The following is a 13,415-nucleotide window of genomic DNA, read 5'->3' as shown; positions in this document are numbered from 1 at the left end:
TGTAATTCCAAGTTACACTGCAATGTTTATGCTGCCCCTGCTCACAGATGTGCTGCTGTGCTGGAGCCAGGCTGTTACCATCACCCTCATGGCAGGAATTGGTTTGGTTTGCCCATAATTTCAATTTCTGAAGTTGTTATATCCAAAGTGCCATCCCCACAACTGTGATCTCTGAGTCAAGTGCAAATGATGCACCTGGTTTTGTGCAGGACCTGTACATGGGGATCCCTTTGCTGTGAATGAAAGTGAGCTGCTAGAGCTCTAACAGGATTGGGCTTTGCATTTCTACATACACATGATGGCATTAAATTTAGCTTTTAGTCTTCCCATTTATCAATTTATAAATAGAAATCATTAGAAACAAAACTAACAGACGTGGATGCTTTGGTCTGGCTGCAGTTTTGAGGCTTTATTTAGAAAATACACTGAGGGATTAATTTTGTAGCCCAGAATTAAAAATTAAATTTGCTCTGAAAGAAGCAATTAATGAATGCACTACAGTGAAATCTGGAGCATCTCTGATTTGCTGTTAGCTAATGGCTGGATGTTTTATTCACTCCAGCAGTTTTATTTCTGGTCGAGACGATCTTTGGCATCTGTTTTGAATGGTTAATAGGGAAATAATGCATTTTTAATAACTGCAGCTATTGCAGTAATCCCTCACTCATTTTACAATGCTCAAAAGAGACAGAAATAACACAAGTTATCTTGCATTCTCCTATTACAAGGGAAGTCTTGGGAAGCCTGAGCTTGTTCTGTCCTTCCAGCTAGATGCTTGTCTGGGTTCCAGTTAGCCCATATGCCTCCTGTGCTTGCTCTTTTTGGGTTATTTCTGTTTGGGAATTAAAAAATAGACCAGCAATGTCTGTAGCTTGGCTTCTCTGAGTCCCTTCCCCTTCCTGCCTCCCGAGTGGAGCCTTGAAAACAGCAGCCTCTGGTTGGAAGCTGCAGGTTCCAGGAGCTGCTCTGGGTCTGACAGAGATCATTGGAATGCAGATTTGATATCTGGTGTGAAGAGAAAAGTAAAGGAAGTGTGGAACACCCAGAAAATAGAAATCCAGGTAATCCTGTACTTCAGCTGCTGAGCCTCTGGTTTGATCCAGGCATCATCACCTCAGAGGCCTCACAGCTGGAGCTGGGCAAAGCCCAGAGCTGAAATGGCATCTGCAGGAAGGGAATTTCATCAGCTCTGTGTCCTGCCTGAGGAAGCTGGGTCCCAGCATTTTCTAAACAGGCTTTCTATGGCTTTAAACTGACAGAGAGTAGGTTTAGAATATATATGGGCAAGAAATTCCTCCCTGTGAGGGTGGGCAGGCCCTGGCACAGGTGCCCAGAGCAGCTGGGGCTGCCCCTGCATCCCTGGCAGTGCCCAAGGCCAGGCTGGATAGGGCTGGGAGCAGCCTGGGACAGTGGGAGGTGTCCCTGCCATGGCAGGGGTGGCACTGGGTGGGCTTTGAGGTCCTTCCAAGCCAAACCAGTCTGGGATTCTGTGACACATCTTTAGACAAACTTCAGTCAGACCCTCAGCCCGTCTGTGCAGGAACCTCACCCACAGAAAATTCCATGTACAGAGGTGCCCCTGCTGGGGATAGCCAGCCTGTTCCTGTCTGCCTTCCCTGTGTGGGTATGGAACAGGCTGATGAGTGCAAACTGCAACTGTGGACACATTTGCTTACCACTGAGCATCTTTCCATCTGATGTGTTTTTTCATAACTGTGACTTCCTCGCTCTGATTTGCATCAAATGTTGGCTGTCACTCATTCCTGTCTCCATCCACCCTACCTTCCATCCTTCTAATCTCAAATTAGATGCCCTCATCATGTCCAAAGACCATTTTTTAAATCGTGAAGCTAGAGATTTTTCTTTTCTTTTCTTTTTTTTTTCCCCAGTGAGACCTGTGAAAACAAAATGATAATGCAAAGGATGTTATAGTACCAAAGAAATCCCATCATTTTCTTGCAGTCTCTGCCTGCTTAATGTTTAATCAGCACCTCTGGGAGGTAAAACCATCATTCTGAAAATACTGTACTTGTGTGAAATTTTAATGTGGAATCTTTGTTTCACCAGGTAATGTTGGCTTACATGCAACAAACCACTGTGTGGACGATGATAGAAGGATTGGTTGTGCTATTTCTTTCTGTCTGAGCCCCTGGGAGGCTTTGGAGCTGTTTTGCCACCATAACTGGTTAACACAGAGGCTCTCCTGCAACAATGCTGGGCTTTCAGATGCTTCCATCATGTATTGGAGTGGTTTGGTTTTCCTTAACTCTTCTCAAGAGCACAGTGGGAATTTTTGCACACTAGCACAGCCAGGGGAAACTGGGAAATAGCTTGTACCCCTAAAACAAACAAACAAATCTCTTTATAGATAAATGTACCTTGCAACTCCCAGTTTATTTTTTCACACTGCTGGGCACTGTTCTCTTCCCTGAGACACAAAGCAAATACTTCTTGTGTCCTCCCTACAAACAGCCCTAGAGACATCCCACAGCATGCAGCAGAGCCCCTGGCCCTGTGGTAGCTGCCAGTCAGTGCTTAGTCCCAGGTAAGGACATATCTGAAGGAGCTGCACTTCAGAATTCTTTTTAGTACTGATATGGCATTTCATACATAATTGCATATATAATATGCATTGACATTTTCTACCAAAAAAATGTTGAATAGGGATCTAATTTCTAGCTGTATACCTCAGCATGTTTAAGCTCTCTCTAGATTATGCAGAGATATAAAAGCTTGGTGGTATTTTAATTTTCAAACTGAGCAAAGCAGTGAGAGCAGCATGGCCCAGACCAGCAGCACGTGGCCCAGAGAGGCAGGATGCAGATGGACAGAGCAAACCAGATCCAAACTGTGACCAAATCCTGCCCCAAGTCAGTGTGAGGTTCAGCTGATTACATAAGGCATCTGTGCTCACACCCTATGGCAAAGGAAAGCTGGCATAATTAGAGTAATACTTGTAATTTTCCACTTGATGCCTACGTGATGCAGGGAGTGCAAATGGTGGATTGTGCTCCTGAGCACAGTTGGGAGAACTGGCAGAACAGCCTGAAATTTGGTTTGGGATTTTCTTGTTTTCCTTCCCTCATTGTGTTCCTTTCCATCCTCCTCCTTTAGCCTGTTCTTTACTTTAAAGGAAGTGGCCCCTCGTGGTTGTGTCACTGGTTCAGAAGTGGCTGGAGCCTCCTGCTAGGCCAGCATCTCCTTCCCTGCCATAAAGCACCTCCAGCATTACAGATGTGGGTATTCCAAACTGCTGCTGCCTCGTGGTGGCACCATTCATGATGCTGGCAACTCCTCCTGGAGACAGAGCTCTTCTTGCCCTGGGGAGGGAGGGAGGAGGGGGTGGAGAGCAGACCTGGTCATCACCAGGATTTCTGTGTGTGAGCCTCCCTCACAGGGGGGAGGCATCTGTTCTGCATTTCCAGCAGAATGTGGGCAGTGGAAATACCTGTGGGAAGTTCTGAGCGTGTTAAAATAAAGGGGCCGTGGCCACATTAGGCTGGGTATATAAATGACAGCCTAATGTAATTTTTCTAATGGGGAAAACCAAAAGTGGCCCTTTCAAGGCAGTGTTTTTCTCAGAGTTTAAGTCATCAGCGTTGGCCTTGGCTCCTTGGGCTGTTCTCCCCTTTTTGGAGAGTCCTGTCTCTGAGATGGAAATGGGTTAACTGGGTGGTGCTTACAAACAACTCACAGTATTTGTGGATGTGAAAACAAAAGCAAACAGATTTCAAGCTGAATTTTCCTAATGCTGCTCCCTGTGATTCTCTTCCTCTGTCTCTTTTCTTTCTTGCCCCCTCCTTGGCAGGGAAGATAGTGTCCTGCACCAGTTCTGCTGCCCACCCTCGGGCTCTAGCAGCCCCTCCTCGAGATGACAGCGCAGCTGGGCTCTGCTGCAGCCCCTGCTCCTGTGCCCAGCTCCTCTCCTCCCTCTCTGTGGGCATGGACTGGCACTGCCCTGGGACCCCGTGCTGCCAGTCTGAGCAATGCCTCCTCTCCAGCTCCCCACAGCTCTCTCCTCCTGCCCAGTGCTGAGGACACACGCCAGCTGTGAACAGATCCCTCCAGTGCACACTTTATTTTGAGCTCAAATAAACGGTACCATAAGCCCTGAGGTGTAGTGTGAGTTTTGTTGCTGTGTGGTGTGGAGGGCACAGCCCAAGGGGATTTTTCCTCTGCCAGATGTGGGGTGGGAGGGCAGCTGTTGTGAGATCTCTGTTGGGCTGGTTTGAGTTTGTTTCAAGGTCGGGCAAACACCAGCATGAGATGTTTTATGGATGTTGCTGCTGGAGATGAACCCTTCTTCCTTTCCTTGGTGCTGGTTCTGAGGAGCCAGCACATTTCTGTTGTGGCAGCACATCTCTCTCCATGCCTGCTTCCATCCTAAGCTGCTTTGAGCTCTGTCTTCTCCTTTCCTTGGCCTCTGTGCAAGGCTTGGATCAACCAAAGGTCCCTGCTCATGTGCTTCTGTTGCCTCATCAATGAAAATATTTCTCTCAAAGCTGTGGTTCAGTTGTCACTAAAGGAGTGAACTTGCAGCTGCACAGCCCCATGAGTGCAGCTGGAGAAATGAGATTGTGTCCATGGGTGTCCAAGTCCCCGCTGCTCACAAGGCTCTTGGTTGGTTGCACCTTTCAGACACATCCTGTGGCTCTAAGATAACCAGAGAATTTCTGCTGGCTGGGTTTTCCAACTTAACCAGTGCAGGCAGATGCAGCAGGGAACAGAATTTCTCTGCAGTGGCATTTACTGCCCTGAAAATAGTGGGAAAGAAGGACTGGGAGAGAGGGGAAAAGTTCTTAAATCTGTAGTTGCTGTCATGAGGTAAAATATTTCTCCCCACAGTCTGGGGCTGGTGTAAAGGCAGAGGTGGCTTGATGCAGGGGAAAAGCAGGAATTTATTTGTACTTGTGTGTGGCTTTGAGGATGGGATAAAAGGAGAATCACCAGGATCAAGGAGGGAAGAACTGTGAAGGCAGCTTGAGGCTCTCTCTCATCTTTACAATGTGCTTTTTTCTCCCCAAAGGAATCTCCAAAAAACCCGAATACAGGTTATTTGCTCTTCTGAGAGGTTTAATCCAGTGTCTCTGTCCTTGCTGTGAAATGTTTCCTTGTGCTTCCCTTGTGACTGTGCAGTGTCCAGGCCTGGGCAGGGATTTGCTGGCACAAGAATAATCTGCCTTCATGATTTTGCAAGTTTTTCTGCATCATTTCTGCTCACACTCTGTGGCTGCTGCTGTTCTTTGGTATTGAATGTTCTCAGTTTCACATTTCTTAATTGTTTTTCATTACAATATAGAGTAATGAATATAGTACAATATACAATACACACTCATTCTTACTGTAAAATTTAAAAATAATGTATGCAAAAAATAGTGTAGTGGCTGACTGCAGTTTATTATATCCCTGGAATATATATCTGGAATTATATTCCCTGGAATATATTCTTCTGATGTTTACAGGGCAGGGCAAAACACTGAAATGTTTGAGCACTGCTCACCATTTGGGTCTTTTATTCTGTAATTAGGAGTTTCTCAGAGTTGCTTCCCAAAGATAGAAACAGTAGGAATTTCTGATATTTTGACTTGCTTATCTCCCTCCCAGATGTAAACAGTGATTACCACTCTCTCCTCGGTGAACTGAACTCTGGAGCACTGTAATTATTCCCTTGCAGAGGGGAGGGTTTGTCCAATCTTTCAATGAGTACCTTTTATCTATTTGTGCAAAGGAAAACAAAGAAGCCAGACTGATTTAACCCTGCAAATTCAACCCCCCAGCCTGCAGGGCCAGTGTGTGATTACCCTGGAAGTGGCTGCAGTTAATGATGAGGCTCAGGAGAAAATGAAGGCAAAGCCTGCCCAGCGTTATTGGCTGTCACAGGACACTGGCATGGGGTGTTTCTATCCAGTAGTTTTCCAATTAAGGGGAAATAGGCTCATTAGGGGTTGCTGGGATTTGGAACAGTTTGGATTTGGAGCTGTAGTGCCCCTGAATTGTGGCATTTTCTCTTCAGGAGCACACAGAGAGCTGACCTTCCCTGCTGCAGTGGAAGCCAGAAATGCAGGAGTAAACATTTCCCTCTTTGAATAAATCATGGCTGGCTGAATAAAACATGCTGTGCATCCCTGGGTTTAGCAGCATAGGCTGGTAGGGGCTCTCATAGCTAACCAGAGTTAGAAGTAGATGACCTAAAATGCTGCATGCTATTATAAAACAGGGAAAGGTACCAGCAGAAAAATTCCCCTTCCTAGGTGAATTTGCACTGTTTTTGTGAAGAGTGAAGACTATCTTACTGTGCATTTTGGGATGGAAGGCAAAGTAGAAATGGCATTTTTCTTATTTTTTCTTATTTTCTCCTTCCATGAACTCAGAGGGCTTCAAAAAATCTGCTGCTTTGAGGGAGTTCAGATGGGGAATTTCTCCTTTGGCACCTTTAGGCACTTGCACTGTTTAGGATCAGGTTGGTTGCAGTGTGGAGTTCTCCTGTGCAAACATATTCACCTCTTACATGGTTTTGCCTGGAATAGGTGGGTGAGACTCCAGCTTTGCACAGCAACCACTGCCTTGCTGTTATTTTCTGTGCTTGTATTATTTTCTCTCCTTTAACAGCTGTGGGAAGTCCCTAACACAGCTCAGAGCAGTGTCTGGGCTGGAGCAGGATGAATTTTTGTGCACCACTAGATGGAGCAAAAAAAAAAAAAAAAAAGCCCAAACCAAACCAGTTCAACTGAGATAAATGAAGATATTCATCTCTCAAAGTAGATTTTAACTAGCTGAAGGAAAATGCTGTGTCATGTAGGAGAAGGAGTGATCCCCTGAGAAATGCAGCAGGTGTAGGTCTCAGCATGGCTGCAGTCAAGGGTTTCAGATGCTCCCTTAGCCAAGCCAGCAGCTGTGCCATGGAGCAGAGATTGCCACCATTCCAGGCAGCTCAGGACTTGTGGGGAGTTGCAATTATAAAGTAATTTATGGCCGAGGCAGCTCCTTCCTTGAGCAGTGCCCAGTGAGTGGAATGGGATGGTCAGGGGTGCAATGAAGCAGCACTGGGACAGCACCTGAGGTCGCTGGTGAGAGGTGAGCGCCTGGAATTCCCTGCTTGGAAAGACTGAGCCCCTCTGGAACCCCCTGAACCACAGTTTTGCAAGAGGAACAGGAACATTTGCAATCTGGAATATTTAGTTGCCAAATGGCCCCTTTGGCATGCAGCACCAATTCCTTTTTCACCTGAAATGGAGTGGGGGGGATTTTCTCAGAAAATCCGACCCCAAAACCCACACATCCCAACATCTGTGGGAGCCCTCGCTGCCTTTGTGTTGTGCCAGGATGGGGTGCGGGTGCTGGTAGAATCTTTTTAATTTTTTTTCTTTTTTGATTTATTTTTTTTTTTTCAATAATTGACAATTTCCTGGCGTGGGGGCTAGAGGGAGCTCCAATGCAGCCTTCCCGAAGCTTTCCCGGTAAATCACTCCTGCCTGGAGCTGCAAAGGAGGGAGGTGGCCAGTTCGACGTACTTCTGCAGCCTGTGAACACTGGAGATGGGATATCTATGGATATCTATGGATATCTATGGACATCTATGGATATCTATGGATATATATGCCAGGATGCCCTACAGCCAGTCTCATTTATATGTTTTAGAACTGTTATCATAAATGTTGTCTATACATTTTATAATTATTACCCTAAATAGGCTGTTTGATTGGGCCCCCACCTTTCTGGAGTGCAATGCAGGGTGTGTTCCAGGGAAGGTTTGTGTTTAAAGCAGAGGAAAAGCCACAGGGGGTGTTTCACATCCCACTGTCACTGGTGGCTGTCTGGGAAGGGCCATGAGAACAGGACAGACACACAGCAACACCTCTCCTAGGCTAGTAGGTTTTCAGATAAAGAAATTGATTGTTAAAAGGTATGGAACAATATGATCCTATAGATTTTATTACTGCTAGATGAACATATCTGCTGAAAATCAGCAGAAAATCCAGGTTTATTGAGCTACATCTACTGAAGTGATTTATAATAGTTAATGGTATCACACCTGCATTTACAAGGTGTTTGGCATTCTGAGCCTTTCCCCTCATGTTTTGGGACATGGTTTAGTGTCATGGGGGTGTTCAGCTGAAATTTGGACTTAGGATCTTAAGAGGTCTTTTCCCACCTCAATGATTCCGTGGTTCAGGTGGCTTTCCCATTTTCTTTTAACTCCCCAAACTGCAGCAGCTGCTCAAGAAGGGGAGGGTCCTGTCCAGGAGGGGCTGGACTGAACAGCACTGGGGGTTTATCCCATTCCCTTGGTATTTTATCCCATTCCCTCAGTGTTTATCCCATTGCCTGGGTGTTTTATCCCATTCCCTTGGGGTTTTATCCCATTCCCTGGATGTTTTATCCCACACTCTGGGTGTTTTATCCCATTCCCTTGGTATTTTATCCCATTCCCTCAGTGTTTATCCCATTGCCTGTGTGTTTTATCCCATTCCCTGGGTGTTTTATCCCATTCCCTGGATGTTTTATCCCATTCCTTGGGTGTTTTATGCCATTGCCTGGGTGTTTTATCCCATTCCCTCAGTGTTTTACCCCATTCCCTGGGTGTTTTATCTCATTCCCTCAGTGTTTATCCCATTCCCTCGGTGTTTCATCCCACACTCTGGGTGTTTTATCCCATTCCCTAGGTGTTTATCCCATTCCCTCAGTGTTTATCCCATTCCCTGGGTGTTTTATCCCGTTCTCTTGGGGTTTTATCCCATTCCCTCAGTGTTTATCCCATTCCCTCAGTGTTTTATCCCATTCCCTCAGTGTTTTATCCCATTCCCTCAGTGTTTTACCCCATTCCCTGGGTGTTTTATCCCATTCCCTTGGGGTTTTATCCCATTGCCTGGATGTTTTATCCCATTCCTTGGGTGTTTTATCCCATTGCCTGGGTGTTTTATCCCATTCCCTAGGTGTTTATCCCACTCCCTGGGTGTTTTATCCAATTCCCTCAGTGTTTATCCCATTCCTTGGGTGGTTTATCCCATTGCCTGGGTGTTTTATCCCATTCCCTTGGGGTTTTATCCCATTCCCTGGATGTTTTATCCCACTCCCTGGGTGTTTATCCCCCTCCCTCCCCCTGCTCACCCTTCTGGCAGAGGGAAGGGGCTCTGGGGCTCAGGATGAGCCCGGGGTCAGGGCAGGGAGCTCGGGGCTCCAGTTCCTCACTGGAATCAGGGATCCCTCCTGTGCTGAGCTGCCACAGATGGATGGAGGAGGAGAGGCAGAACTGTACTGAGTCCATCCACGAGGAGAAATGCCATTAATGGCTTCAGGGAGAGTTTTTCTGGCTGTGTCTGGATCCTCTCCAGCCTCCTGCTCCCAGCCATGAGCTGACCTTCTGTGCCCCAGCCCCGCCACCACCCAGCTCCCTGGCCATGACCTGGAGCTGTCCAGGCACTGACCCTCCAAAGAGACCCTGGGGACCTTACTGGGGATGGGAGGGACTCCTCAGAGCCAGCCAGTTTTGGTTTTGGAATCCTGCAAGGTCAGAAGGAGTAACTGTGCAGCTGACATGGAATGAAACAGAATCACAGCATGGGCTGGGCTGGAAGGGACCTGAGCAATCATCCTGTGCCATGGGCAGGGACTCCTTCCCCAGAGCAGGTTGTTCAGACCCACCCAAAATATTTTGGTTCCATAGTGAGTGCAAGGCAAACATTTGGTGTTAACGTTTCTGTGAAATAAATGTGCTGGTATGGGAGGGTTCCACAGACCCTGATACTGAGGGAGCTGGGGCTGCTCAGTCTGGAGAAAAGGAGGCTCAGAGGTGCCCTTATCACCCTACAGCTCCCTCAAAGGTGCCTGTGCTCAGCTGGGGCTGGGCTCTTTCTCCAGGCAGCACTGACAGAACCAGAGCACACAGCCTCAAGGTGTGCCAAGGGAAATCCAGGTTGGATAGCAGGAAAAAGTTTTTCATGGAAAGGGTGATAAAGTTCTGGAATGGCTGCCCAGGAAGGTGGTGGAGTCCCCATCCCTGGGTGTGTTTAACAAAGCCTGGATGTGGCACTGGGTGCCAGGGTTCAGTTGAGGTGTTGGGGATGGGTTGGACTTGATGACCTTGAAGGTCTCTTCCAACCCAGTCATTCTGTGAATTCTGTGAATTCTGATGAGCGAGGCCACTTTGTTTGTGCCCAGCTAAACCTTTATGTGCCATTCATGTTTTATCTCAGTCATTTCTGTAAAAAGCAGGTATTGCTGTTTTCCCTTTAGACCTGAGATTTGAGAAAATTTTAAATAATTGTCTTTATTTGCTAAACAAGCTGGGAAGTTGGAATTTCAAATAACCAAAAGCTGCTTCCTTTGATTTATGTTTATTTCCCATATTCAAAAGAAAATGCACAAAACACTATAATGAAAAGATGTCCCTTTCTAATTTCTAGTGCTTCAAGCAAGTCCTTCCTGTTCCATAGCCATTCAAGTATTTAGCTATTTTTATGTTATTTGTGTGCTCTTTGGCCTTTAATGATCTTTGGCTGATGCATAGTGATGCATAATGATCTTTGACATATGCATTCCTAGAACAAATGCATAAAATCAACCCAATTTATGACCCGTTAATGTAAGCATTTTATCCTAAAGAAAGTGTGTCACATCTCATTCACCTCTGAATTTTTTTTCCAAGCCAATCACTAGAGCATTGCACACCTGAAAATGAGATAGCGTTGAAATCCATCTTGCTCTCTTCAATTAAATTCATTTTTACGGAGGATTCAATTAGTTGTAATTGCTGCTTTACGACACGCGTTTGGCAGGGGCTGGGGTGGGGAGATAATTAATCTTGATCAGGCAATGGTGCTCCAATCATTTTCCCCTGTCCCAGCCCAACCAGGGCTGTCATTAATCAGGAGCCGTCCCCGGCTCGGGGGCTCTGCCAGCGCCGTCCCTGCCCAGGCAGATGGGCCTGACAGACCAGGCTGTGTGCTGGGCTCAGGCTGCTCGCATTAAAGTCACCTCAATCCTTTGTTAGGGTGACTCTCAGCTGTGCCCCCCACTCTCAGGAGTGCTGGAGGTGCCTTCAGCATCCAAACTGGGGTTGGGGTGCTCTCCATGTGCCTGGAGTCTTCAGGAGCCCACCAGGACATTCTTTATTGTTGTAGTTGAGACAGAGACAATACAAAGCAACCCATTTCATTTCCAGAAGGCTTCAAACCCTGTTTTTATTCTACATTCTTACAAAGCCCCTAAGTTTACACTTTACTCACTGGTCATGAGAGACAAGCAAAGTCCTTCTTGGAATAAGCAGTTACAGGTTTTTCCTATTTATCCTTCTTTCTTTCATGGTTTCTATGTCAACAACCTTGACAGGGAATTCTTTCAGGGGTAAACATGGATCCTCTTGTCAAACTTCTCTGTGGCTCACAGAAGTTGGCTGTAAAACCTCTTCCACACTTTGTAACTTTAGTATTGAGTCTATCTTTTAAAATTGTTCTTCTTTTTGATTTGAGGGAGCTCACTGAAAGTTTTGTGTTTATTTTTATGCTGGATTCCAAGGGAGACATGGACAGGAGCTGTCCTTGGGTCAGGACAGCTCCTCCCTTGGTGGAGGGAAGGAAAGAGCCACTGCTTTTAGAAGTAAAGCTGAAAGCAACAAATAGGCATTATCAACTCATTTGATGCTTTTCATCAAAGACTGAAGGATGATCAAAGAGCCATGAAGGGAGGCAAAGGTTCAGGTGTGTAGTGGAGCAGCAGGAAGTCGTGACTTCATTCCAGATGAGGCCAAATGGATGCTGAGCTTGGCTTTCAAATCCCTTTTAGGGACCTTATCACCAAAGGGGTATGGGGACAGGCAAAGTGATACAGAGAGTCCATCATCAGAAGGCATGAAAAAGACACCTTATTATTAGAAATGTGCAGTTCTTAGAGAAACAATGGTGGACTAAGACCTGATTGGCCTTTAGGAATCTTCTCTCACACTATTGCTGAACTATGAATAGCACACTCTGGAGAACCATATCTATAAACAATGGTTACAGAAAGAGAGATGATAATTGTTTGAATTCTTTCCTCTAAGTTTCCCACAGCTTCTAAAACCCTGGGAGAGCTATGCCTCTCTCTGTTCAGAGGATATGGAATTACTGCAGGACCTGTCTTGGCCACAGCACTGAGCCCCCTGCAGAAAGCCCACAGTCACCTTGGTCAGGAGCAGGAGCATGTGGGAGGCAGTTTTTGGTAGTGTTCATGTCAGATGCTTTATCTTAACCTGGAGTGGGAAAACCTGGGGCTGTGGAGGTCAAAACTGGAGATGAAGTGGTGCCTCCTCCAGGCAGATGGGCAGGTTTCTGTCCAGTGTTTCTTCCATCTGATTCTCTGCTGTGGAAAGGGTAAATGGTGAAATGGTCTTTGAGTAAAACTGAGAAGTGGGGAGGACTCATTTAAAGCTTACTTTGACATTTTCCTTCCATGTTCTTTGTGTTTTGAGGGTTTTTCCAAAGAATTTCAGCACTCTGTGTGTGTGTGTATGAACACAGAGCATTTTCCAGGTAGGGCTGCCCTCCAAACACATCCAGCTGCATCCAGAGGGCAGCCAGAGCCTTTGGATGCATCTGGGGCTGCTCATCCTGATTTCTGGGTTTGCACTGAAGCTGCAGGAGTTCTCATGGGTGCAAAGGCACCCTGAGCTGTTCTACTGTAAGTACTGGAATTTAGGATGAGTATAGGGAGCACTGGGGAGCTCTTGAGTTGTGTGAATCCCATGGTCATTTTATTGTGGTTTCAACTGGTTTGTTTTAATATCAAAATTCAGGGCAGTGAAAAGTCTTATTACTGTAAATTGATAAAAGTAAACTGCCAGTTTACTTGCTGGAAAATCCTATTTCCTTTCAGTTGAGGAGCTGCTCTGTAGCTGCCCATCCCTTTCCCAGCACACACACCACTAACCCCATGTTTTGTTGTTTGGCCACAGACCTGCTGACATAGCTCCACTTGGGTTTGGGTTTGGATTCTGTGCTAGCTTGCTAATTGCATGTTATTTAACTTAGGTTTGTAAGCCTTTGCTTCCAGAAAGCAATGATGCTTCTAAAAAAATCCAACCCTGCTTTCAGCCTGTAAGTTTGAGCCTGCAGAGGAGTGGGATCACTGAAACACTGACTGTGCATGTGGAGTGATAAAGAAGTTGTTTTCTGTCTTTAAAAAGAAGCATCATACCATCTGACAGACTGATAGAGTGCACTAGAATTTAAGCCATTGAATCTACTTATCTGAAATATCTCTGTCAATTTTCCTTTTGAGAAATGATGGGATTAAGATAATAAATGCAGCTTTGCTGAATAATAGGGAAGCAGCATATGGATTGTAGGTCTTTGAATGCACTTAGCAGCATGTGTAATTCTGTGTATTTCCTGGGAAACAAAAGAGGGATGCTCATTGATCCACAGAGTCTTGTAATGTGC

At 46.0% G+C, this 13,415-nt stretch overlaps 1 protein-coding gene and 1 long non-coding RNA gene across 7 annotated transcripts in view; both read left to right on the top strand.

Moving 5' to 3' along the window:
• Window positions 1-13,415, top strand: part of IQSEC1 (IQ motif and Sec7 domain ArfGEF 1) — a 302,049-nt gene that overhangs the window by 136,255 nt on the left and 152,379 nt on the right. The gene's annotated exons all lie outside the window — the stretch shown is intronic.
• Window positions 2,079-4,114, top strand: LOC136561818 (uncharacterized). Its single transcript, XR_010784411.1, has 2 exons — window positions 2,079-3,236; window positions 3,809-4,114. It is a non-coding gene; the product is annotated as an uncharacterized lncRNA (long non-coding RNA).

This window comes from Molothrus aeneus, chromosome 12 (assembly GCF_037042795.1).
Source record: "Molothrus aeneus isolate 106 chromosome 12, BPBGC_Maene_1.0, whole genome shotgun sequence".
Lineage (NCBI taxonomy): Eukaryota > Metazoa > Chordata > Aves > Passeriformes > Icteridae > Molothrus > Molothrus aeneus.
This window is presented reverse-complemented; position numbering and strand designations above follow the sequence as displayed.